Genomic DNA, 25,733 nt, shown 5'->3' with positions numbered 1-25,733 from the left:
TTTAGCTTTCAGTGTATATGGTTTTGTAACTTTCGGAAGGATGATGAAGGAAGCTTTTGATCTTTCTCTAGAAACATTAGTAATGTTTCATTTAATTTTGAATACTTGAACACATGCTCATTCTTCTGGTTTTCACGTTAGGATATTCTTCAAATGCAATATTTTAAAAATGTTTCCGAGAAGAAGAAAAATTTACATTCGTAGCTAATTATTAGTGGTTAGAGATCTTTGACAACGCGCCCCCAATAAACAAGTCCTGTCACGAACTAAACGAATTGTTTTTTGAACCAGTTACTAGTGTTTGATATTAGAGAGCAAGGGGTTCCAGCATATTATCTGTGCCCTAAAGTGCTATGATCCCAATGAAATTCAACTAAGAATCTGTGAAGTTTGTTCAAAACAAAAACAGTCAACACGGTGGAACTTGGAATAGAATCAGGAACATGGCATCGGTTGAAAACAATAAACGAAAACTCAATATTTCATACGGATAGACAACTCAATATATTCTCTATATACACAACTCTCTATATTTCAAATCCATCAGCACGATAAAGATTAAACACATACAAAACCTAATTTAGTATATACATACGTTATGTCCTGGCTCTACAAGTAACACAACCAAACGAAATATGCTCTGATGTAAATATAATTCAAGTTTTATGACAAAAATATTAAAGCAGTAGTTACTATGTTAGTTTAACTGCAATACTGCCCTGAATTATATTTGTCTTACACTTGAAAACCTCAGTTCTTACAAGAATTTGTAAATTTACAAATTGGTATTTCCAACAGATACATAACGAGTACTACCAACAATACAGAACCTGTAAACACGGATTCATACCGAATACTGAGATAGACTGAGACAAGATATTCAACTATTGCGCTTCCAATTTACCAATTATCCTAATTAATCAACAAACTCAAATCATACCATTGTGTAGGGCGTCAGACGCGCCTTCGCAGTTTACGTAAAAATATCAATATTTACCCTGGCCAACATTCGGATGGAACAGTAACAACCTATGATGATTTAAGAATGCATGTTAGTAGGGATTTCAGGATAGTGGTTACATGAATATGATTAAGTACTGCTTGTACCGAGCTTTATAGGGTAGATCAGGGTGGTCCGAACCGCGGCCCTAGCACACATTCCTTGCGCCCGTAGAACAATTTTAGCGTGTACTAAACCATTGTTAGATAAGTGTATTTATTGGCAGAATATTTCTGAACTATTCCAACTGTGATTGGCCTTTTTCCTAATCCCGATGTCGGGATTGATATTTGATAAAATCACGGAATTTCAATGTTGTATCTATAAACGTCAAGACTCTACCAGGATGGAAATGACTTCCCGTGGTCGGTACGAGGAGAATAAATTGTCTTGTGCAGACATGACCAAGCTGATGAGATGAATCGCGCTTCCATCCAAACTTCGTACATGAAGCTCGCCTTAAGTAACTTCTCAATTTTAGAGACGTGACCATGTTACAGCAATGACGAAACGCAGACCTGACTTAGCGCCGCGCAATCCAGTTTTTTTAGCTGGGTCCGGAGTCTCATCTTAGACAGATATTTTGGTTGGTATTTGACGATACCACTAAACCTAATCACGCTAAAAGTAATGAAATTAGTCAAATATATGAATTCATCATACAATAAGTGTAGAATAAATGAACAAGAAATAGGAAACGTATTTACCTTTCTCCAACAATGTTCAATGACGGGGTCTGGTGTGTTTCCAAGTAATTTCTACCACGAAAAAATATAATTTTAGCGGACATTACAAAATCAAACATGAAGAAAAATGCCAAAAATATCACGATATTTCTCAAGAAGCAAATGGGTAAACTCCCGATGTTTTATCACTTTTGGGTTTTCTCCTACTGCGGCCCGCGAGACATCGCCAAAAGTTATTGCGTCACGCCAACCTCGCAACCTTGGACCACCCTACGGTAGATCTTATATAACGGATGCTGCAATTAGTAGAAACATAAATTAATATTGTATCGGTAAAAGATGTAGAGAAATCGATCTTCAATACGATTCCAGAAAATCTATGGACACGCATGTAAATTTAGATTCGAATATTGCTCCATCCAATTCGCTAAGACAAGTAATAATTCCACAACGTCTTCATATATATATATATCACAAAGTTTGTTTGAGATTAAATGTAATTACTTTAAGCCACATATCATGTATTTGAAAGATTGTCAATTATATCTACCCGTTCCTTATTTTTTATAATGTGAAAAATTCTAATTTTACGGGCATTCAGCGAATGCGAGTATCGGCTTTTCTAATCTTATTTCTCATCATTCTATTGCTAGGACATCGGTGCTGTATGCGATGCAATCACGAGAAAAAAAAGCGTATACATTGTGTTATTTTTATCTCATATAACATTCGAGACACGCGAAAGACCACTCATTTAACCTTATTTCTTGACACGTGTGGATACCAAGAGATACAAAATATGTGGATAACAAAATATGTGAGTTTAACTGTCTTTGACTTGTCAAATACTGGCACTATGATCTTCAAACCTCCCTTTCATACTAGCCCATTCATCAGAAATTGAGCAATTGTAAAGGTTGTGCATGTGGGATAAGTAGTTTGAAGTAAGGTTTCCCACTACGGTTACGAGTTACGAGCTAACTAAAGTCGTATCCTGTCCTTTGGTATCCAAATTATTGTCTTCAATTTATGCACCAACAAGAAACTTTGAAAGAAACTTTGTTATCAGCCTGAAACACATCTGATGTTGACATCAGTGTTAACAGTCTTAGTACTTCAGTATTGGTGTTAATAATAAATTGACTATTTTTGACAAGGACTCAAAGAACAGCCGCGAGTATGCTAGGATAAAAAATAAGACAATGATAAATATAACATTGCATATATTAGAGCAATCCTCAAAACCTATTCGGGTAATATATGAATAAACCTAACAATATTCGAAGTATCAAATTCCCACCTGATAATCATTTTGCAACGTATGGCATGAGTCAAACGCGAATTAGGAAATCCCATCATTAATAAAATATACAATTGCACAGCAGACTCCCTGATCCGCATTGTGCGACGTGCATTTACCTCGTGGCAACAAAATTTCGAATTTTCTAGCGAGGAGGGGGGGGGGTGAGTCATTTATTCGCCCCAGTAAAAGGAGGGACGTTGACTAACTTTACAGTGCTTAAATTAAAGGGCTTGAGATTCCATAAAATGGGCAAAAAAACATTTCGTACATACCGGCCCCGGAAATTATATGAAATGTTTTGATGAAATGGATAACGGAGGGAAATATTAAAAAAAAAAGGTTTGCTCAACTTCCAAAAACAATTGGAGTTAAAAATACGGAAACAAAACCTATGAAGATAACGAAATTGTCAATTTGTATGTGTGGTGTGGATGCTATATATGCAGTGTGTATTTTGTACGTAAATGTACTCAACAAGGTTCAAGTAGGCCAGGGGTGGGCAACCTTTTTCGGCTCGCGTGCCAAAATCGGCTAAATTTAACAACAAAATTCTTCCGCGTGCCGACCAAAATTAAAAACAATGCTTTGCTACTTCCAAAGCAAAAATACATAATAATAAACCTTTCAAACATGTAGGCCTACAGACGGATTCACTATTCGGATATATTATCAGTCCGACAAATAGATTTGATTACTTTTCTTATTCTATCTCAGTGAGACTTCTGCTGCTGCATTACCGCTGATAGAGATTTTACATTGTGTTTATATTTTGTAACTTTCAAAGGAATATACGAACTACTGGTTTCAACGTCCAGGCTACTCCTGTTACGAGACGACTTATTAAAATTCCAATCATAACTGAGAACAAAGATTCACAAGCATATGCAGATGATGTAGAGCAGTGGTCGGAAAACTTTATGTACTTGCGGGCCAAATATACACATTCCCTGTAGCGCGCAGGCCGCAATTTTTCCGCCTTTGAACAAGCGCTAGATGGAATTTCAAATTGTGGCGCATTCACACCTTCTATTATTGCGTTAAAAGCCTGCTACTATGAGATGTGTATGTGCCGTTTCTTAATATATATATATATATTATTCAACAACATATCGTTTTTATTTACTTGTTATTAATGTGAAGGATGATGTTTTTTTGCCACTTGCCCCCACGGTACGTCTTCCAAAGAAGACCTGACAAGCGAGTACGAAGTTTATTCCAAGTGTTATGCATTTTAGATAAAGCTGTTCGCAGCAAAATGTGCTTCCGAACGTGCCCATTACTTGTTTTGCACTGTCGCATAGATCAACTGTGGCGCAGTCCTGGGTCTCGGCTCGAATTTTTCGTCGATGCACATTGGAATGTTCAGTCCTCGTCGCGAGCTATCCTGCGTTTTCCAAACATTTTTGAATTTTAAAGATCACAATTAACTCGAACGACATGCAACTGACGCTACATATTTCAAAACAAGCGTCATACAGCAGAACTTGTTACCACATAAATCCGCGTACATACAATAATAAATTTGGGATCAATTTTTGTTTCATTTAATAAATGTCGGGTTGTTCGAGGGCCGCAACAAATTAGCTCGCGGGCCGCATTTGGCCCTCAGTTTACCGACCCCTGTTGTAGAATAGTGCATTGCAAAGTTTTCAAGTTTTAAAAAAATTCTCGGGAATGGCATCCCAATCATGTAATAGTTCGTTTTCTGCACTTCTCTCTTGTATTCCCTTTCCTAATAGCTTATATTTCTTTCGAAATCAAGTTATAACAGTAAGTTAGCAAGTAACTCTAACCAACATGAGTTGCACCACTTCATAAATCAATCAGAAATATATATTACGTAACAATGTAGCCAAACGTTGTGTTAATTCCGACAAAATTCGTCGAGAGCTCAGTTGCTACGCCATGATATATATATTCCTTTGAAGCCATGAAAAGACAAAAAGAACTTAAATAAATAACAGATTGATAACAAACGATAATGAATAAACGAACACCGAGTTTTATCAGATAATTCAGTCTCGAAACTTTTTATCTGAAATAAGACGATCTCGTTTCTGAGGCCTCGCTCGCATGCCGAATAAATGGGCTCGCGTGCCAAAGGTTGCCCACCCCTGAAGTAGGCAGAACTCCAATTTAAATCAAACGTTCAAGCTTCCACAAAAACGTAGTTGCTTCTGCAATGGTTTACATTTTTCAAGTTTTTTTGTCCAATGACGTAAAAAAAGAAGATTTTCACTAGAATCAAGTTTATGTTTCAATTGTTTCGAACTTGGTCAGTTTGCTTTTTGGTGTAGATTTCCTAACATGTGTCGCGCTTGTTCGGGTAAGCAGCATTCAGTGATCCATGGCCTGAGGATCTTTACAAGAAGATCAAATGCTAACAATCATCGCAATGCCGCTACTCGTACAAACAGCGTTGCCAATGCAAATGTTTCAGACGTGATGTCCAGTTTCAGCTTTTGCCAGTTGTAGTGAAGGATCCATTGGGCTTTTCTGAATAAGTTATCGCTGTGGTAGACTCTGCTAGTCAAATTTCAATTATATATACATCATGAATCGAAACGAAAACTTGGTCTAATAAATATAAACCATACCCGTGTTAGCACTGACACTTTATGTAACAAAGGCGTTTCACAAGATACAGAAGTAGTAAAATTGTCGGTGAAATCTGGTTACGACGAATATTGGAGTTAAACAACGTGTTTGTAATCAAGTCACGAAGACCACATTCAGATAGAATGCTTATAAAAGTTCAATATATGCCTCACTTGCAGGATATTCCGTTGGCCGATATTGAAGCGAATCAAGCTATGATTTTAATCGCGGCAGATAATCTCATAGCGTTCTTCCAGCTTTTGCATGGAGTGGGTCGACAACGTGAACCAATAGGAATTGAATCTCCTCTTGGTTGGACTTGATCGGAAATTTGCGTACAAGTATTGACAATAAGACAATTTCAAATTTGATGCATTGCGGAATACGTGACCATTAAACAAACACGCAGCTCGTATGAGATTCAAAAGTCTTACAAAGCAACAACGATTCAATGAATAATCGCGTCGGGGTGCTTTTTCATTTTCTGGAAAGACCGACAGCTATAAACGTCAATATAAAAGCCATGCTTCATTTATTCTATTTTTGAAAAATGATATTAATTCTGCAATTTTTAACTGTACAAATAACTGTTTTTCTTGGAAACAGCCATGTGCGTATAAATTATTGCCTCGTATTGCTTTCGTAGCTGTTGATTCATCTTATGTGGCGAATTTTTGTTGTTCAACGGGAGATACGTACGATAGCGGACATAAATTTCCTAGTAGCGCATTATCAATTATCGATATACACTTTTACGTTGATTTACTTACTTCGAAATAGAGTTCGATTCATTGGTATCAGCATCTAAGAACGTGATTGAAATGTTACACAATAACGGGTTCAAGACGACAGATTGGGTTTCGAATTCCAAATCAGTTTCACGTGAGATATACATTCATCGTCTCGCCACAAGTATTGATTTAGATATCGAGAGACTTACTCTGAAATGTGCTTGGGGCTGAACTGTGGAAGCGAGAGAGATTGCTTCATACTTGAACACCAGAAGTTCACAGGTTTTGTCACAAATAGAAAAGCCCTTACTGTTGTAAGTTCAATACTTGATGCTTGGGATGAAAAATTCAACAATAAGAGACTGAAGTGTTGGTCAAAGTGGAGTAATTCTATAAGTTTTCAAAATATTTCAATTCCTCGTCAATTCAAAGATGTGGAATGTAAATATTCCCTGTACAAATTTGGCATATTCTGTCATATGATATTGAAGCATCGCAAGAAGAATTGCCAGGGTCGTTCTACTTAACGCTGATTCCGCGCAAACTCCCACAGATTACTGCGATAGAAGGATGAATATTCCTCAGTTTTTAGAGAATTCGGACATTGGACTAGTTTTTGACACTACTCCCCCCGCATCAGGATTCCGCCTCATTGATAGATGACTTCCTGTGAATAGTCATGAAGGTGCCTTTGTCGGCAGTCCGCGTGGCTATAAGTGCTAGTTTAGTTCGGGTTGGGAAAAATATTCGAATATTTGAGTAACAGTTTACTGCTCTAATGGCCGTTCTCACGTGGCCTGGACACGGCACGTCACTTGCGCATCGTTGAATCGAACGCTTGGACAGTATAGCGCACGATACACGAGCATCAGCCTACAATCCTGGCTAACGGACAATGGCGTCAAAATTGGCTGTTATATTTGCGTTATAATATTTTTATTTATTTCCAGTGGATATGATATTGTTTCAATTTCTTGATGAGCATAATGTGTCCCAATTTCGCATGATTTTTAACTTTTCAGAAGGCCGTTTTGTAAAATTCGAAACATTGATACAAGTTCATGAAGTAACATTAGGTCAATAATACTGAAAATGTTTACCGATCCGCAGTGACGACATTTCATAAGTTTTATTTAATGCAAAAACATAGACACGACAGAAAAATACAACGAATCCAGGGGCCAGTAGCAAAGATATTGGTAACTTTTCAATTTTACAGTGGCGATAAGGAAGATCAAATCCAGAACGAAAGAAAAATTTAAAATAAAGTTGATTTGGAGATGGAAATTGCAATTGGCCAGGGTAAATATTGACGTTTTTACGTAAACAGCGAAGGCGCGTCTGACGCACTACACAATGGTATGATGTGAGTTTGTTGATTAATTAGGATAATTGGTAAATTGGAAGCGCATTAGTTTAATATCTTGTCTCAGTCTATCTCAGTATTCGGTGTGAATCAGTGTTTACAGGTTCTGTACTGTTGGTAGTACTCGTTATGTATCTGTTGGAAATACATTTAATGCAAAAACATAGACACGACAGAAAAATACAACGAATCCAGGGGCCAGTAGCAAAGATATTGGTAACTTTTCAATTTTACAGTGGCGATAAGGAAGATCAAATCCAGATCGAAAAAAAAAATTTAAAATAAAGTTGATTTGGAGATGGAAATTGCAAAATCATTTCTATAATTTTTCGCAGCGCCTCGTCGCCAACGATCGCACAGTAGTTTTCAAATTTGTCAAACAGAACGCGCAGTTCTGCAATAAATTTTAAAAAGTTAAACATCGATATCCACCAAAGCGCAAGACTTGATACACGCGTGATTAAAAGAACCCACATTTGTATGTGGAATGCCGAAATAATCACGCCATAATCGTGAAACATACTTTAGCGGCAGTGGTTCCCAAACTTTTTAGAGTTGGGACCCCCTATTTATTACCAAAGCTTATGGCGACCCACTTAACTTTAATTTCATTTTGTTTTTTTAGGACATTATACAGAACACAGCAATGGCTAACCATCGCAAAACTACCGTGTTTCCTCGAAATGAAGACCTGGCCTGAAAATAAGATAATAATTTGAATTTTTAAAATGATTTTAAAATGACCCTACCCTTAAAATAAATTTAAAATGTGTGGGAGAAGAAAGGTTCATTTACCTGAAGTATGGTGTAGATCACACCACTATTAAAGATTGTGTGATATCACAATTATGATATTTGTCACTTGATTTTTGTATAGAAAATACAAATAAAAACTATGGATGTCGGTTTTTATATAATATTTAGTAAAAAAATCTCGTGATTTTCTACAATGTAATTTTATTTTTGATAAATGAACACAAAAGACTTCTTCCAAAAAAAACCATAGTGTTATTCTTCAAAATAAATAAATCTAAATCCTGTCTAAATTTCGGGGAAACACGATAAGAAGTGCTGTACAGTGTACAAAACTGCTATGCGTAAAAAAGCCACGTGGTCATTCTTTGTGTAGAAAATTTTTTTCCTTTGAGAAGATCGTAAAAAGGAACCAATCACAGATTCGAATTTAAATTCAATTTAATTTATTTTGTTTTTTTGAAGATTTACGTATTCGAGTCGCCACCGATCCTAATTACCAGTATGATTAACCAAAGCTCTCTACATCTTTTCACGACCAACTAAGATTCCTTTTGCGACCCACCAGTGGTTCGCGACCCATAGTTTGGGAACCGCTAAAGTTTAGCCTATATAAAATACGGTACTAAAATTTAAACATTTAAAAGTGTTTGCTTATGAACTCATTTAAGTGCGGGCTGAACGCGGCCCGTGCATGGGGCGTTGGTTGGACAGCCTAAACTATGTTTCTTTTATTCCTCTTCGTTTTCTTTTAGATATATTCTATATGCGGTTAAAATTTCGCCAATTTTTAGCGTTTGCTAAGACATAGGACATCTCTAAAAACATTAGTAATGTTTCATTTCATTTGGAATACTTGAACACTTGTTCATTCTTCTGTTTGCACGTTAGTATATTCTTCAGATTCAATATTCTAGAAATGTTTCCGACTATTCGAAAGAAAAAGGAAAATTTACATTCGTAGCTAATTATTATTAGTTGGAGATCGTTGACAACGCGCCCCAATAAATAAACAAGTCCTGTCACGAAGTTAACGATTTGTTTCTGAATCAGTTACCAGTGTCTGATATTAGAAAGCAAAGTTCTTCAGCATATTGCCTGTGCCTTAATGTACTGTCCCAATGAAATTCAACTTAGAATCGGTGTAGTTTGTTCAAAACAGTCAACACGATGGAACTTGGAATAGAATCAGGAACATGGCATCTGCTGAAAACAATGAACATAAACTAAATATTCCATACGGCAAGACAATTTTGCAGTATCATAATATCACAACTCTCTATATTTCAAATCAATCAGCACGATATAGATTAAAATCAAACAAAATTTAACATTATATATATACCCAATGTTTCGACTTTCCAAGTAACACAATCAAATGAAATATGCTCTAAACTAAAGTAACTAAAATCCAAGTTTTATGACTAAAATATTAAAGCAGTAGTTATTGTGCTAATTTGACAGTAATACTGCCACAAATTATATTTGTATTACACTTGAGAACCTCAATTCTTATTGTTATTTCCAACAGATACATAACGAGTACTACCAACAATACAGAACCTGTAACCACTGGTTCACACCGAATACTATGCTAGACTGAGACAAGACATCCAACTATTGCGCTTCCAATTTACTAATTATCGTAATTAACAAACTCACATCATACCATTGTGTAGTGTGTCAGACGCGCCTTTGCAGTTTACGTAAACACGTCAATATTTACCCTGGCCAACATTCGGATGGAACAGTAACAACCTATGATGATTTAAGAATGCATGTTAGTAGGGATTTCAGGATAGAGGTTACATGAATATGATTAAGTACTGCTTGTACCGAGCTTTATAGGGTAGATCAGGGTGGTCCGAACCGCGGCCCTAGCACACATTCCTTGCGCCCGTAGAACAATTTTAGCGTGTACTAAACTAAACCATTGGAAGATAAGTGTATTTATTGGCAGAGTTATTTCTAAACTATTCCAACTGTGATTGGCCTTTTTCCTAATCCCGATGTCGGGATTGATATTTGATAAAATCACGGAATTTCAATGTTGTATCTATAAACGTCAAGACTCAAGACCAGGATGGAAATGACTTCCCGTGGTCGGTACGAGGAGAATAAATTGTCTTGTGCAGACATGACCAAGCTGATGAGATGAATCCAAACTTCGTACATGAAGCTCGCCTTGAGTAACTTCTCAATTTTAGAGACGTGACCATGTGACAGCAATGACGAAACGCAGACCTGACTTAGTCTCATCTTAGACATATATTTTGGTTGTTATTTGACGATACCACTAGACCTGATAACGCTAAAAGTAATGAAATTAGTCAAATTTATGAATTCATCATACAATAAGTGTAGAATAAGTGAACAACAAATAGGAAACGTATTTACCTTTCCCCAACAACGTTCAATGACGGGGTCTGGTGTGTTTCCAAGTAATTTCTACCACGAAAAAATATAAGTTTAGCGGACATTACAAAATCAAACATGAAGAAAAATGCTATAAATATCACCATATTTCTCAAGAAGCAAATGGGTAAACTCCCGATGTTTTATCACTTCTGGGTTTTCTCCTACTGCGGCCCGCGAGACCTCGCCAAAAGTTTTTGCGTCACGCCAACCTTGGACCATCCTAGGGTAGATCTTATATAACGAATTCTGCAATTAGTAGAACCAAAAATGAATGAAGCCTCGATAAAACATGTAGGGAAATCGATTTTCAATACGATTCCAGAAAATCTGTGGATTCCACACATATAAAAATTTAGATTCAAAGCTCGCTCTATCCCAATCGCTAAGACAAGTAGTAATTTCACAACGTATTCATATATCACAGAGTTGGTTTAGGATTAAATGTAATTACTTTAAGCCACATAACATGTATTTGGAAGATTGCCAATCATATCTCCCTGTCCCTTATTTTTCTTTTATAGTGCGAGAAAATTCCATTTGTACAGGCATTCAGTGAACGAGAGTAAACTTTTTTCCTATCCTAGGTAACATTCGGGACACGCGAAAGACCACTCATTTAACCTTATTTCTTGACACGTGTGGATACCAAGAGATAACCACAAAAGACTTCTAAGAGAATGATAACAGCAACAAAATATGTGGATAATAAAATATGTAAATTTAGCGTTCTTTGACTTGTCAAATAATGGCACTATGATCTTCAAACCTCCCTTTCACACTAAAATCATAAAATCAAACATTTCGTACAGTACATACCGGCCCCGGTAATTTTATGAACTGTTTTTTGGATAACATAGGGAAATGATTTTCAAAAAAAAAAGAAATGTTTGCTCAACTTCCAAAAACAATCGATGAAATAAATACAGTAACAAAACCAATGAAGATAAGCAAATTGCCAATGCAAGAAATTCAAAAAAGGATAGAACCAAAAACTAGCCCCCACTCAAATATAATTCGAATTATACACCTAATATTCCCATAGTGAGAATGTATGTGTGACTGTGTATGTGTAGTGTGGATGCTATTTATGTAGTGTGTATTTTGTGCGTAAATGTACTCAAAAAGCGTAGACAGAGCTTCATTATGTCGCGCATATAAGTAGAATTGGATATGCACACTTTCACTTTTCACTCCTTGATCATCAGGGTGACAAGATCTCCAACTTCAAAGTTGCGTTGAATCTTGAGTCGGCACTGTAATTGGGGAAGATATTCGTTTGTCAAGCGATGACAAAATAAATCATGTAATCACTGAACATGTCTGTATTCCTCTTCAGTATTCATGTGCTCGAAGAACAAATCAGGTGGCAAAGACGGTTCTAATCTATTTATCAAAATTGAGTTTGGAGAAAAGGGCATTCAAGTCTTTCGGATCGTCGCACGGTGGTGTGAGTGGACTTTATTTTTTGACGCGTGTGGATTCCAAGAAATTCCTTCAACGAGAATGATAATAGCAACAAAATGTGGGGATAATAAATAATGTGAGTTCAGCTTTCTGTGACTTCTCAGATACTGGCTATGTGATCTTCAAATCTTCCTTTCGTATTAGCCGATTCTTCAGGACTCTAGCAAATGCAATATTTGTGCATACTCTACATCTTTCTATCTGCTTGTACCTAGTTACTTCTCAGTGGTGTCGATTTGAAACCGGAAAAGTCACAACCGTTGGTTACAGGGAAATTAATGAGTAAACCAGCGTTATGTTGCTTTAGTCAAATGTAAGTTGTATGTTCTTGAAGTTGTGGGCAACAGTTATAAATATACCACTGCCTATTTCGAGTTTACAGCTATCATCAGTTTTGTGCGAATCGGTTCTATTACAATATTTCCAGGATGTAAATTATTTATTTCTGCATGTTGCAATTTCAAGATTGGGAAAAGTGACAATAGCACAGCAACTAAACGCCAGTTCTTTTTTAATGAGCAATTCGAGAGTCCTGCTGCACGCTTACACAAATGTATTTCTGTAACCTTTTGTCTGACCAAAGTCAGACAAGCAGTTTACAACAATCAACTTTTTTATTATTCAGGGCTAGGCTTTTATTAGTTTTAAAATGCATCCTCATTCTATTTTATGACGTCATAATGGATGTTACAAAGCATTTAAATTTTGTTCTTTAAATTCAGATAAAAAGCGATACAGGCAACGTCCGCACATTTACCCACATTACTTGAAAATTATGGAGGATAAAAATCAACTCAAATATCTTCAGAGAAGAGGAGATTGGCAGAAATCAAAGGGTTAACAGATGATGTAAGTTTAGCTTTCTGATTAGATTGGTTTGTAAATTTTGTAACAGTATTTCATTTCATTTAGAATAACTGAATATTTGAACACATGCTCAAAACATCTGTTCGTGGAACAGCTATCGCTGTGCTTGGTTGATTCTATGCTATATTGCTTCCACGACTACCTTGCCTCAGTAGCTCAGATTATCTATTAACCATTCTCAGTTTTTTAGCAGTGTTTCTTAACATGGGTTCGATCGAACCTCATGGGTTCTGTAGGGCTGTTTAATTGGGTCGACGAAGGTGCTGGTTTGAAACATTTGTATTTCATGGACTTCTTTCTATTCTACCTATATCAAAGTTAGACCTTTATCTCAGGTATCGCTGCTCGATAACCAGCATTGTTTTTTTCGCGTCACCCTCCACCATGAAATTCCTTTTTTGTGTTTTTTTCCTACTTTTGTTTGCATTAATTATATGTTCATTTTGGTGAAAAATGAACTTCTGACTGGCTGACTGATGAAGTATTTGTGTTACAATGTTTTGTAAACATACCTACAGTTTTCTGCAGATATTGCAACTTATAAAATAGCTTAACTATTTGCTGTTATTCAACAGTAATGCAACGACGTCATACTGTATCAATTGAAGACTTTTGCATCCTTTCGAGCTTTCTACAAAATTAACTTTAACCGTTCAATCCAAGAAGCAGTTGACGCGTGGATTGTTCACCTGGAACCAAACTAGTCTGGTAAATTTGCTTATTTTTTGATAATGTACACAGTTGTCTTGACGACGACGGTTCACATATGCTTCGGCTATTCGCGTCCTTGACGGGGTAGCAAACGACATGTCGACGGCCTAGGTACGATGGTAAGTAATTATGTAGTTGCAATGAGTAAATGTGGCAAAGATTCAGGAATTCAGTAGCCGCAAAATATCCGATTTTAAGTCATACTTTCAAGCATCCACAAAAACGTAGTTGCTTCTGCAATTGTTTACATTCTTTAAATGTACATGTCCAATGACGTAAAAAGGAGATTTTCACTAGAATTAAGTTTATGTTTCAATTGTCTCGAACTTGGACAGTTTGCCTTTTGGTGTAAATTTTATAACATGTGTCGCGCTTGTTCGGGTAAGCATTATTCAGTGATCCATGGCCTGAGGATCTTCACAAGAAGATCAAATGCTAACAACCATCTCAATGTCTCTACTCGTAAAACAGCGTTGTCAATGCAAATGTTTCAGACGTGGTGTCCAATTTCAGCCTTTGCCAGTTGTAGTAAAAGGTCTGTGGGCTTTTCTGAATACTTTATCGCTGTGCTAGACTTTGCTATTCAAATCCCAATTATATATACATCATCAATCGAAACGAAGACTTGGTCTAATAAAAATAAATCGTACCTGTGTTACCATTGACACTTTATGTAACAAAGGCGTTTCACAAATAGCAGAGTTAGTAAAATTGTAGGTGGAATCTGGTTATGAAGAATATTGGCATTAAACAACGTGTTTGCGATGGAGTCACGCATACAACATTCAGCTAGAATGTTTAAAAGAGATCAATATATGCCTCGCCTCACTTGCAGGATATTCCGTTGGCCGATATTGAAGCGAATCAAGCTATGATTTTAATCGCGGCATTGAAATTCCTCATGGTTGGACTTGATCGGAAATTTGCGTACAAGTATTGACAATAAGACAATTCAAATTTCATGCATTGTGGTTTATGTGACCATTATAGTCACGTCGTTCAATTTACCGTGTAGCGAGTCGTTTAATTTGAATCTGCAACTTACGTATGAAAATAATAATAGACGAGAATATTTTCCACGAACAGTAAAATTAAATTATTTTACCGTCCTGATGAAGTTGGTTTTATGGAGATGAATGGAAATTGCGAAAAGTCACTAAACGAACACGCAGCTCGAATAAGATTCCAAAGTCTTACAAAACAACTTAAAACAAACAACGATTTAATAAATAATCGCGTCAAGGTGCTTTTTCAATTGCAGAAAAGACCGACAGCTATAAACGTCAATATAAAAGCCATGCTTCATATATTCGATTTTTGGAAGATTATATTAATTCTGCAATTTTTACCTGTTCAAATAATGATTCTTCTTGGAAACAGCCATGTGCGTATAAATCACTGCTCCGTTCTTTCATCGCACAGTAGTTTTCGAATTTGTCAAACAGAATGTGCAGTTCTGCAATAAATTGAAAAAAAAAACTGACATCGATATTCAACAGAGCGCAAGACTTACTATACGCGTGATTGAAAGAAACGACATTTGGATGTCACGCCATAATACGAAACATAGTTTAGCCATATATAAAATACGGTACTAAAATTTAAACCTTAAAAAATGTTTGCTCATGGACCAGTATGTTCCCCAGCTTTTCTTTTTAGGGGGGGGTGTTTCAAAATTTAGGGGGTGGTAAATAATTTGCTGTTAGAGATAAAACTAGGCTGTTTGTATTCTTAAAAAAATGGTAAGTATTTAAGAATAAGGATGCCAAGTATGAGTACTTACAAGTATTCGATTCTTATCCGATTCCTAAATTTTCGATTCCGATTTTCGATTCCGAATCTCGATTCCGAATCTCGATTCCTCGACATATTACCGAAAAAATATACCCACCCAAGCAATACCATATGAAATCAAGCAAGACAGCGATGTTCAAATTCTGGACGGACAAGAAGGCCGAAACTAAGTAGTATGGATATCCAATCTGCCACAGGAGACAAAACAGCACAAAAAAAACGAATCCCTCAGAACCCACAGAGATTTTTAAAATAAATAAATGTTAAAGCCTACTAGCGATATTTATAATATATATATTATATAAAGTGAAGTTTGCGGTGTCGTAGCAACTCAACATGGCAGTGAAGCAGTTTATATATATATATATATATATGTGAAGAAATTGCCACAAAACGTTACACATTGTTTGCAATCCAAGTTTCAAACTCGAGAATCGATTCCGGTGCATCGGAATCGATTCTAGTCGATTCCGCGAAGAATCGATTCTGTAATCGAATCCGGACTCGATTCCGCCATCCCTATTTAAGAAACGATGTAGGCTACATGGGGGCCCCCCAAGTTGATTGACGCGAGCCAAAATCCACAGCAGAATGTAATTGTAGGGCCAAAAAAGGGGAGCGAGAAAAAGTGCGGGACGACACGACTGGGGTTCAGGGCGCGCTCAAGCGTCCTGAGAAAATTTTGAGAAATAGGCACCAAAATAGGCTCTAAGCTTGATTTTAGATACACCTAGCATCGCAGTTTGTTATGTGATGAAATCAATAAATATAATATTTAGCTGATAGAATTCCCGGGGAATAGATAACAAGCACGGCTTTCAACCGTAAATATATACTAGCCTACTACGTTTCAACAAGTAATTTGCAACTGATAGTACTAATGAAGTTACTTGCTCATCTGGCATTGTATGAATGGCTACTTATGGCTTGTTTTGTTACACATTTCTAATTTTTTTGAACATGTTTGTTTGACTTTTGTATGAATTAAATTTTGGAATAAGCTCGTCAACTGATCATAATGTCGCATAATGTTGTATTCCTTCAGAACTGAAATATTTTGTTGGTTAGAAGACAAATCGCTGAAGTTTGATTCTTTTCAATAAAGAAATAAAAACGCTGTCATTCATCTAAAAAACGTCTGTTTTCAGTGCCTAGTTTTCGTTTTGTGACATCTTTAAGCTTTCTTAATATACGGCTGATATCTAAAATACTGCAGTGTGTAATCCTAATACCCATACGTATACATAAGATACCGAAATATTTCAATTGTTACGAAATAAACGTGCTTAAACTGTGATAATGATGTAACAATAGACGGTATCTAAAACTCAAAAGGTACCACATGAAGGGTTAAACTTTTTCACTCAAGTTCGGCGGGCCATTTTAAATCGTCACGCGGGCCGTAATTGGCCCGCAGACTGCGGTTTAGAACCCCTCAGTGTGGAATCGCACCTCAAAATTAGGGGGGGGGGGGGAGGGGGGGGGGGGTGGTGTTTGAAATTTTAGGGGGGGTGTTCACCCCCTATAGGGGGGGTGTAGGGAAATCACTGTCATGGACTCATTGCTTATGAACGCGGCCCGCGGGTTGGGCAGCCCTAAACTTATCTGTTTTTTATTCAACTTCGTTTTCTTTTAGACATATATTCTTTATGCGGTCATAATTTTGCCATTTTTAGCGTCTTTAACCACCTTCAACTGCTAAGATATAAATTTTGCATGATGATTACAACAAAACCTATAAATTGTGTTCTTTTATTCAGATAACAAGCGATTCAGGCCAAGAATGCTCATTTGGAAATATTTCTTAAATATGTGGAGCGTGAAAAATCGACTCAAAACTAATATACCTTTAGCGAGAAGAAAACCAGAAATCAAAAGTTTAATGAAAGATGTGAGTTTAGCTTTCAGTGTATATGGTTTTGTAACTTTCGGAAGGATGATGAAGAAAGCTTTTGATCTTTCTCTAGAAACATTAGTAATGTTTCATTTAATTTTGAATACTTGAACACATGCTCATTCTTCTGGTTTTCACGTTAGGATATTCTTCAAATGCAATATTTTAAAAATGTTTCCGAGAAGAAGAAAAATTTACATTCGTAGCTAATTATTAGTGGTTAGAGATCTTTGACAACGCGCCCCCAATAAACAAGTCCTGTCACGAACTAAACGATTTGTTTCTGAACCAGTTACTAGGGTTTGATATTAGAGAGCAAGGGGTTCCAGCATATTATCTGTGCCCTAAAGTGCTATGTCCCAATGAATTCAACTAAGAATCTGTGTAGTTTGTTCAAAACAAAAACGGTCAACACGGTGGAACTTGGAATAGAATCAGGAACATGGCATCGGCTGAAAACAATAAACGAAAACTCAATATTTCATACGGATAGACAACTCAATATATTCTCTATATACACAACTCTCTATATTTCAAATCCATCAGCACGATAAAGATTAAACACATACAAAACCTAATTTAGTATATACATACGTTATGTCCTGGCTCTACAAGTAACACAACCAAACGAAATATGCTCTGATGTAAATATAATTCAAGTTTTATGACAAAAATATTAAAGCAGTAGTTACTATGTTAGTTTAACTGCAATACTGCCCTGAATTATATTTGTCTTACACTTGAAAACCTCAGTTCTTACAAGAATTTGTAAATTTACAAATTGGTATTTCCAACAGATACATAACGAGTACTACCAACAATACAGAACCTGTAAACACTGATTCATACCGAATACTGAGATAGACTGAGACAAGATATTCAACTATTGCGCTTCCAATTTACCAATTATCCTAATTAATCAACAAACTCAAATCATACCATTGTGTAGTGCGTCAGACGCGCCTTCGCAGTTTACGTAAAAATATCAATATTTACCCTGGCCAACATTCGGATGGAACAGTAACAACCTATGATGATTTAAGAATGCATGTTAGTAGGGATTTCAGGATAGAGGTTACATGAATATGATTAAGTACTGCTTGTACCGAGCTTTATAGGGTAGATCAGGGTGGTCCGAACCGCGGCCCTAGCACACATTCCTTGCGCCCGTAGAACAATTTTAGCGTGTACTAAACCATTGTTAGATAAGTGTATTTATTGGCAGAATATTTCTGAACTATTCCAACTGTGATTGGCCTTTTTCCTAATCCCGATGTCGGGATTGATATTTGATAAAATCACGGAATTTCAATGTTGTATCTATTAACGTCAAGACTCTACCAGGATGGAAATGACTTCCCGTGGTCGGTACGAGGAGAATAAATTGTCTTGTGCAGACATGACCAAGATGATGAAATGAATCGCGCTTCCATCCAAACTTCGTACATGAAGCTCGCCTTAAGTAACTTCTCAATTTTAGAGACGTGACCATGTTACAGCAATGACGAAACGTAGACCTGACTTAGCGCCGCGCAATCCAGTTTTTTTTAGCTGGGTCCGGAGTCTCATCTTAGACAGATATTTTGGTTGTTATTTGACGATACCACTAAACCTAATCACGCTAAAAGTAATGAAATTAGTCAAATATATGAATTCATCATACAATAAGTGTAGAATAAATGAACAAGAAATAGGAAACGTATTTACCTTTCTCCAACAATGTTCAATGACGGGGTCTGGTGTGTTTCCAAGTAATTTCTACCACGAAAAAATATAATTTTAGCGGACATTACAAAATCAACATGAAGAAAAATGCCAAAAATATCACGATATTTCTCAAGAAGCAAATGGGTAAACTCCCGATGTTTTATCACTTTTGGGTTTTCTCCTACTGCGGCCCGCGAGACATCGCCAAAAGTTATTGCGTCACGCCAACCTCGCAACCTTGGACCACCCTACGGTAGATCTTATATAACGGATGCTGCAATTAGTAGAAACATAAATTAATATTGTATCGGTAAAAGATGTAGAGAAATCGATCTTCAATACGATTCCAGAAAATCTATGGACACGCATGTAAATTTAGATTCGAATATTGCTCCATCCAATTCGCTAAGACAAGTAATAATTCCACAACGTCTTCATATATATATATCACAAAGTTTGTTTGAGATTAAATGTAATTACTTTAAGCCACATATCATGTATTTGAAAGATTGTCAATTATATCTACCCGTTCCTTATTTTTTATAATGTGAAAAATTCTAATTTTACGGGCATTCAGCGAATGCGAGTATCGGCTTTTCTAATCTTATTTCTCATCATTCTATTGCTAGGACATCGGTGCTGTATGCGATGCAATCACGAGAAAAAAAAGCGTATACATTGTGTTATTTTTATCTCATATAACATTCGAGACACGCGAAAGACCACTCATTTAACCTTATTTCTTGACACGTGTGGATACCAAGAGATACAAAATATGTGGATAACAAAATATGTGAGTTTAACTGTCTTTGACTTGTCAAATACTGGCACTATGATCTTCAAACCTCCCTTTCATACTAGCCCATTCATCAGAAATTGAGCAATTGTAAAGGTTGTGCATGTGGGATAAGTAGTTTGAAGTAAGGTTCCCCACTACGGTTACGAGTTACGAGCTAACTAAAGTCGTATCCTGTCCTTTGGTATCCAAATTATTGTCTTCAATTTATGCACCAACAAGAAACTTTGAAAGAAACTTTGTTATCAGCCTGAAACACATCTGATGTTGACATCATTGTTAACAGTCTTAGTACTTCAGTATTGGTGTTAATAATAAATTGACTATTTTTGACAAGGACTCAAAGAACAGCCGCGAGTATGCTAGGATACAAAATAAGACAATGATAAATATAACATTGCATATATTAGAGCAATCCTCAAAACCTATTCGGGTAATATATGAATAAACCTAACAATATTCGAAGTATCAAATTCCCACCTGATAATCATTTTGCAACGTATGGCATGAGTCAAACGCGAATTAGGAAATCCCATCATTAATAAAATATACAATTGCACAGCAGACTCCCTGATCCGCATTGTGCGACGTGCATTTACCTCGGGGCAACAAAATTTCGAATTTTCTAGCGAGGGGAGGGGGGGGTGAGTCATTTATTCGCCCCAGTAAAAGGAGGGACGTTGACTAACTTTACAGTGCTTAAATTAAAGGGCTTGAGATTCCATAAAATGGGCAAAAAAACATTTCGTACATACCGGCCCCGGAAATTATATGAAATGTTTTGACGAAATGGATAACGGAGGGAAATATTAAAAAAAAAGGTTTGCTCAACTTCCAAAAACAATTGGAGTTAAAAATACGGAAACAAAACCTATGAAGATAACGAAATTGTCAATGTGTATGTGTGGTGTGGATGCTATATATGCAGTGTGTATTTTGTACGTAAATGTACTCAACAAGGTTCAAGTAGGCCAGGGGTGGGCAACCTTTTTCGGCTCGCGTGCCAAAATCGGCTAAATTTAACAACAAAATTCTTCCGCGTGTCGACCAAAATTAAAAACAATGCTTTGCTACTTCCAAAGCAAAAATACATAATAATAAACCTTTCAAACATATGTAGGCCTACAGACGGATTCACTATTCGGATATATTATCAGTCCGACAAATAGATTTGATTACTTTTCTTATTCTATCTCAGTGAGACTTCTGCTGCTGCATTACCGCTGATAGAGATTTTACATTGGGTTTATATTTTGTAACTTTCAAAGAAATATACGAACTACTGGTTTCAACGTCCAGGCTACTCCTGTTACGAGACGACTTATTAAAATTCCAATCATAACTGAGAACAAAGATTCACAAGCATATGCAGATGATGTAGAGCAGTGGTCGGAAAACTTTATGTACTTGCGGGCCAAATATACACATTCCCTGTAGCGCGCAGGCCGCAATTTTTCCGCCTTCGAACAAGCGCTAGATTGAATTTCAAATTGTGGCGCATTCACACCTTCTATTATTGCGTTAAAAGCCCGCTACTATGAGATGTGTATGTGCCGTTTCTTAATATATATATATTATTCAACAACATATCGTTTTTATTTACTTGTTATTAATGTGAAGGATGATGTTTTTTTGCCACTTGCCCCCACGGTACGTCTTCCAAAGAAGACCTGACAAGCGAGTACAAAGTTTATTCCAAGTGTAATGCATTTTAGATAAAGCTGTTCGCAGCAATATGTGCTTCCGAACGTGCCCATTACTTGTTTTGCACTGTCGCATAGATCAACTGTGGCGCAGTCCTGGGTCTCGGCTCGAATTTTTCGTCGAAGCACATTGGAATGTTCAGTCCTCGTCGCGAGCTATCCTGCGTTTTCCAAACATTTTTGAATTTTAAAGATCACAATTAACTCGAACGACATGCAACTGACGCTACATATTTCAAAACAAGCGTCATACAGCAGAACTTGTTACCACATAAATCCGCGTACATACAATAATAAATTTGGGATCAATTTTTGTTTCATTTAATAAATGTCGGGTTGTTCGAGGGCCGCAACAAATTAGCTCGCGAGCCGCATTTGGCCCTTAGTTTACCGACCCCTGTTGTAGAATAGTGCATTGCAAAGTTTTCAAGTTTTAAAAAAATTCTCGGGAATGGCATCCCAATCATGTAATAGTTCGTTTTCTGCACTTCTCTCTTGTATTCCCTTTCCTAATAGCTTATATTTCTTTCGAAATCAAGTTATAACAGTAAGTTAGCAAGTAACTCTAACCAACATGAGTTGCACCACTTCATAAATCAATCAGAAATATATATTACGTAACAATGTAGCCAAACGTTGTGTTAATTCCGACAAAATTCGTCGAGAGCTCAGTTGCTACGCCATGATATATATATTTCTTTGAAGCCATGAAAAGACAAAAAGAACTTAAATAAATAACAGATTGTTAACAAACGATAATGAATAAACGAACACCGAGTTTTATCAGATAATTCAGTCTCGAAACTTTTTATCTGAAATAAGACGATCTCGTTTCTGAGGCCTCGCTCGCATGCCGAATAAATGGGCTCGCGTGCCAAGATTGGCACGCGTGCCAAAGGTTGCCCACCCCTGAAGTAGGCAGAACTCTAATCTCCAATTTAAGTCAAACGTTCAAGCTTCCACAAAAACGTAGTTGCTTCTGCAATGGTTTACATTTTTCAAGTTTTTTTGTCCAATGACGTAAAAAAAGAAGATTTTCACTAGAATCAAGTTTATCTTTCAATTGTTTCGAACTTGGTAAGTTTGCTTTTTGGTGTAGATTTCCTAACATGTGTCGCGCTTGTTCGGGTAAGCAGCATTCAGTGATCCATGGCCTGAGGATCTTTACAAGAAGATCAAAGGCTAACAATCATCGCAATGCCTCTACTCGTACAAACAGCGTTGCCAATGCAAATGTTTCAGACGTGGTGTCCAGTTTCAGCTTTTGCCAGTTGTAGTGAAGGATCCATTGGGCTTTTCTGAATAAGTTATCGCTGTGGTAGACTCTGCTAGTCAAATTTCAATTATATATACATCATGAATCGAAACGAAAACTTGGTCTAATAAATATAAACCATACCCGTGTTAGCACTGACACTTTATGTAACAAAGGCGTTTCACAAGATACAGAAGTAGTAAAATTGTCGGTGAAATCTGATTACGACGAATATTGGAGTTAAACAACGTGTTTGTAATCAAGTCACGAAGACCACATTCAGATAGAATGCTTATAAAAGTTCAATATATGCCTCACTTGCAGGATATTCCGTTGGCCGATATTGAAGCGAATCAAGCTATGATTTTAATCGCGGCAGATAATCTCATAGCGTTCTTCCAGCTTTTGCATGGAGTGGGTCGACAACGTGAACCAATAGGAATTGAATCTCCTCTTGGTTGGACTTGATCGGAAATTTGCGTACAAGTATTGACAATAAGACAATTTCAAATTTGATGCATTGCGGAATACGTGACCATTATACCATGCTACAAGAACAAATCGGATAAAATTGGTCCAGCGAATCTGTAGGCACGGCATATAATTTGTCGCATAGGGAGTCCTTCGAAGATAGACGAGAATATATTCTCACGAACAGTAAAATTAAATTATTTGACCGTCCTGATGAATTCGGTTTCATGGAGTTGAATGGAAATTGCGAAAAGTCACTAAACAAACACGCAGCTCGTATGAGATTCAAAAGTCTTACAAAGAAACAACGATTCAATGAATAATCGCGTCGGGGTGCCTTTTCATTTTCTGGAAAGACCGACAGCTATAAACGTCAATATAAAAGCCATGCTTCATTTATTCTATTTTTGAAAAATGATATTAATTCTGCTATTTTTTACTGTACAAATAACTGTTTTTCTAGGAAACAGCCATGTGCGTATAAATTATTGCCTCGTATTGCTTTCGTAGCTGTTGATTCATCTTATGTGGAGAATTTTTGTTGTTTAACGGGAGATACGTACGATAGCGGACATAAATTTCCTAGTAGCGCATTATCAATTATCGATATACACTTTTACGTTGATTTACTTACTTCGAAATAGAGTTCGATTCATTGGTATCAGCATCTAAGAACGTGATTGAAATGTTACACAATAACGGGTTCAAGACGACAGATTGGGTTTCGAATTCCAAATCAGTTTCACGTGAGATATACATTCATCGTCTCGCCACAAGTATTGATTTAGATATCAAGAGACTTACTCTGAAATGTGCTTGGGGCTGAACTGTGGAAGCGAGAGAGATTGCTTCATACTTGAACACCAGGAGTTCACAGGTTTTGTCACAAATAGAAAAGCCCTTACTGTTGTAAGTTCAATACTTGATGCTTGGGATGAAAAATTCAACAATGAGAGACTGAAGTGTTGGTCAAAGTGGAGTAATTCTATAAGTTTTCAAAATATTTCAATTCCTCGTCAATTCAAAGATGTGGAATGTAAATATTCCCTGTACAAATTTGGCATATTCTGTCATATGATATCGAAGCATCCCAAGAAGAATTGCCAGGGTCGTTCTACCTAACGCTGATTCCGCGCAAACTCCCACAGATTACTGCGATAGAAGGATGAATATTCCTCAGTTTTTAGAGAATTCGGACATTGGACTAGTTTTTGACGCTACTCTCCCCGTATCAGGATTCCGCCTCATTGATGGATGACTTCCTGTGAATAGTCATGAAGGTGCCTTTGTCGGCAGTCCGCGTGGCTATAAGTGCTAGTTTAGTTCGGGTTGGGAAAAATATTCGAATATTTGAGTAACAGTTTACTGCTCTAATGGCCGTTCTCACGTGGCCTGGACACGGCACGTCACTTGCGCATCGTTGAATCAAACGCTTGGACAGTATAGCGCACGATACACGAGCATCAGCCTACAATCCTGGCTAACGGACAATGGCGTCAAAATTGGCTGTTATATTTGCGTTATAATATTTTTATTTATTTCCAGTGGATATGATATTGTTTCAATTTCTTGATGAGCATAATGTGTCCCAATTTCGCATGATTTTTAACTTTTCAGAAGGCCGTTTTGTAAAATTCGAAACATTGATACAAGTTCATGAAGTAACATTAGGTCAATAATATTAGAAATGTTTACCGATCCGCAGTGACGACATTTCATAAGTTTTATTTATTGCAAAAACATAGACACGACAGAAAAATACAACGAATCCAGGGGCCAGTAGCAAAGATATTGGTAACTTTTCAATTTTACAGTGGCGATAAGGAAGATCAAATCCAGATCGAAAAAAAAAATTTAAAATAAAGTTGATTTGGAGATGGAAATTGCAAAATCATTTCTATAATTTTTCGCAGCGCCTCGTCGCCAATGATCGCACAGTAGTTTTCAAATTTGTCAAACAGAACGCGCAGTTCTGCAATAAATTTAAAAAAATTAAACATCGATATCCACCAGAGCACAAGACTTGATACACGCGTGATTAAAAGAACCCACAAATGTATGTGGAATGCCGAAATAATCACGCCTTAATCGTGAAACATACTTTAGCGGCAGTGGTTCCCAAACTTTTTAGAGTTGGGACCCACTATTTATTACCAAAGCTTATGGCGACCCACTTAACTTTAATTTCATTTTGTTTTTTTAGGACATTATACAGA

The 25,733-nt window shown here is 36.7% G+C and overlaps 1 long non-coding RNA gene across 1 annotated transcript; it reads left to right on the top strand.

The window, feature by feature from the left end:
• The first annotated feature begins 13,051 nt into the window (after window positions 1–13,051).
• On the top strand, window positions 13,052–17,530 carry LOC144422007 (uncharacterized). The gene is made up of 3 exons (XR_013475092.1): window positions 13,052–13,168; window positions 13,762–13,894; window positions 17,452–17,530. It is a non-coding gene; the product is annotated as an uncharacterized LOC144422007 (long non-coding RNA).
• Window positions 17,531–25,733: the final 8,203 nt, after the last annotated feature.

The sequence above is a fragment of the Styela clava genome, chromosome 4 (assembly GCF_964204865.1).
Source record: "Styela clava chromosome 4, kaStyClav1.hap1.2, whole genome shotgun sequence".
NCBI classification, from domain to species: domain Eukaryota; kingdom Metazoa; phylum Chordata; class Ascidiacea; order Stolidobranchia; family Styelidae; genus Styela; species Styela clava.
Note: the sequence above shows the minus strand (reverse complement) of the source record. Positions and strands in the feature narration are given on the sequence as shown.